The following is a 3,218-nucleotide window of genomic DNA, read 5'->3' as shown; positions in this document are numbered from 1 at the left end:
CAGCAGAAGAAGGAACCAAAATTCCATTTTATGAGATTGGAGTAGAAGGCTGGCCTATTTGTATTGGGAATGGAGCTCATTGCTTAAAAGCAAGCACATGAGTCTGGTTATCTATAGTAAATAATAATACTGGGGATAAGGAAGAAAAAAGGTACTTTTTCTTCTCCAAGGAAAAAATTTTTAAAGGTATAGCTGCTGATGGAACATTTCCCCTGCCAGATCTGTCACCCTGCCAGATTACCAATGTTGCTTATCTCAGTGATTGGGTACATTGGGAAATCTGTAGAGGAGAAGCAGCCTGGGTGTTGGTTAATACTTCCTATGGAAGTGTCATAGATTGGAGCCCTTATGGCTTTGCCCGGACACAGAAGGGAAGGAGTTAAGATGGAAATGGAATGGCAGTGTTGAGATCTATACTAGCACTAGAAATGCCAATGATACAATAATGTGGCATGGAGGAGGTATGTCCCCTAGTGTCCCTCATGTTTCTGGGGGACCAATTCAGCATCATCTTTGGAAATTGGTTACCTCATTAAATCATATGTCAGCATGGAAAGGTTATATATGGAGGAATCAATCCTCCAATAATTTACATCTAAAATTTAAAAGGAACACAATGTGTTTTGCTCAGGCATGTGTTCATCTCCCTTACCTGTTGCTTGTAGGACCTAGTTATTGGAACCCTTCTAACTATACCATCACATGTCGCCATTGTTCTTTATATAATGTCTAAATTCTTCTATTAGCCTTAATTTTTCCAGAGATAGCATCTATATTCTCAGGGCAAGGACTAGAATTTGGCTTCCTGTACAACTGCATCGCCCATGGCAAGACTCCCCTTCCATGATGCTGTTCCAACATTTACTGGAGGTGTTAAAGAAGAGAACGAAAAGAATGATTGAACTCGTGATAGCCATAATTTTAGGAATAATAGCCATCATAGCCACAGCTGCTACAGCCAGACTAGCATTGAGCCAAGGTCTACAAACTGTTCATTTTGTGCAGCAGTGGCACAAGGACTCGGAACAATTATGGACTTCTCAAGGACACATAGATTCAGAGTTAAATGCTAAGATAAATGATTTAGAGCACGTTGTTTTTATGCTGGGAGATCAAATTGTTAATCTACAACGTCAACTTCATTTAAAATGTGATTGGAATACCTCTTCATTCTATTTATTTATTTATTTATTTATGTGTGTGTGTGTGTGTGTGTGTGGCCAGCTCAGCCCACCAGGGGGTGGGGCTGGCTGGCATGTGGTGCTGGGGGATTGAACCATGTCCCTGTGCTTTGCTAAGCTTGTTCTAAATAGGTGCTTTAGACCACTGAGCTATCTCTCCAGCCCCACACCTTCATTCTGTATAACTCTGATTCCATGGAATCAGACTCATTTCCCATGGGAAAATGTAAAAAGACATTTATTGCATCATGGTAATATTACCTCTGAGATTCTGTCTCTTCAGCAACATATTGACAATACTTTTGTAAAGCAATTGTCAGAGTTGTCTAGCACTGATCTGTTACAAAGCATCTCGAATGGCATTGAAAACCTTAATCCTTTTCATGTTACTCCATGGTTTAGTGGAAGTGTAGTAGTGATTTGTCTATGTTGTCTCTGTACTATTTGTGTATCCTGCTTAGGCTGGCAACAAGGATGAGTCCGGTAACAAGCCATGGACCAAAAGCAGCAGTCCTGGCCCTGATGCTGCAAAAACTTTCAGCTTAAAAACAAAAGCAGGGGATTGTAGAGATATAGATTTAAGACAAAAGCCTGATGTCCTAAGAGCAGGGAACTCTGGACTGAGCCGGAGGAGGGTTGCTGTCTGTTTGCAAATTCCCAGAAGGCTGGGATCCAAGGCAGCAGATAACTGCTTCTCCTTCAGGCGCCCTGTCCTTTGATGCCTTGCTTGGGATGTTATGGGCTAGCATTTGTGTGAACCTAGTGTTAGGCAAATGGTGGAAGTTAATAGAGATAGTAGTTTGTATTCACTTAGGTAATTATGCACATTCCTTAGTCTGCCTTTACCCCTCAATAAATGTGAGATGTTTCTGAGGCTCTGGGCTCACTTGGAGAGAGACTAATCTCAGTGAGACCTCTGAAGCTATATTCATCAGTTCTTCTTGTCCTTTCTTTCAGCTCCAACTCGTAACATACAACAAGTTGTGAATTTCCAAGCAAGATGAATGTGTATTTACCATGAAAGAATAATAAAGAAACTGCTTTGTCTATAAAAAGAGTGTCTAAGGCCAGAAATAGTAGACAGAGGGCAGACAGATGTGAAAAGGAAATAAATACATGAATGTCAAAGGTAAACAATATACAGAAAGAGGTTGAGTTTTTTTTTTTTTTTTTAGATAGGAAGAAATGACTATAGAGATTAACAAAATATAGTTTTGAAGTCTTAAGCCAAGGACTAAAGAGAGGAATAAAAACTTGAACAACAACAAAACTTTAATGAGTTTGTGGAAGCAACTAAAGAAATGAAAACATTTCAAATTTTCAAACACTGAGGAAAAGCCAAGCTACTGCTTCCTGTGTGTGAGTCCTGCTGTTCTTCATCAGCACTTGTCACTCGGTAAGAGCTCAGGTGTCACTGGAACCTTGAAAGCAAACGTTAGTCACTGGCCCCCAACGAGCTTCCATAGATTCTTGGGAACATTGTTTTCAACCCCAACATGAGGCCCTTGCTTTGATTCCCAGCAGCTCAAAAATCGCTTCCTAATGTACCTGGTGAACACTTTTTCCATCTCAACTGTGGTTTTCCTCATGATCACCACTGTGTATCTGACTTCTGCTAAGTATGCCCTGCACTGTGCTATGTACTTATGTGGGTTTTTGTTTTGCCATTTGTGGACTAAAACTTAGAAGAACAGGTACAAAATATAAATAATCTTTTGCAACCCCCCCAAAAAATAATAAATAAATAGCAACTCCATAAGAGACCTAGAGTTACTATACTATTATTACACACACACCACACCACACACACACATACACACACACACAATTTAAGCCAAAAACATTCCTAATGAGAAAGAGGGACTGTTTATTTATCATCATAAAAATGAGGAATTCTTAGGACTGGGGATGGAGCCCAGTGGTACAGCATCTGTCACATTAAAGGTACTGGACTGTATCCCCAGAACTACAAAAAAAGAATGAATCCTTTAAAAATGCAACAGTTATAAATATATGCACTAAACAAGAGATAAAATA

The 3,218-nt window shown here is 39.7% G+C and overlaps 1 pseudogene; it reads left to right on the top strand.

Moving 5' to 3' along the window:
• The first annotated feature begins 2,820 nt into the window (after nucleotides 1–2,820).
• LOC111814167 lies at nucleotides 2,821–2,922 on the top strand (annotated as a pseudogene).
• Nucleotides 2,923–3,218: the final 296 nt, after the last annotated feature.

Source organism: Octodon degus, unplaced genomic scaffold (genome assembly GCF_000260255.1).
Source record: "Octodon degus isolate 3935 unplaced genomic scaffold, OctDeg1.0 scaffold00276, whole genome shotgun sequence".
NCBI classification, from domain to species: Eukaryota; Metazoa; Chordata; class Mammalia; order Rodentia; family Octodontidae; genus Octodon; species Octodon degus.
Note: the sequence above shows the minus strand (reverse complement) of the source record. Positions and strands in the feature narration are given on the sequence as shown.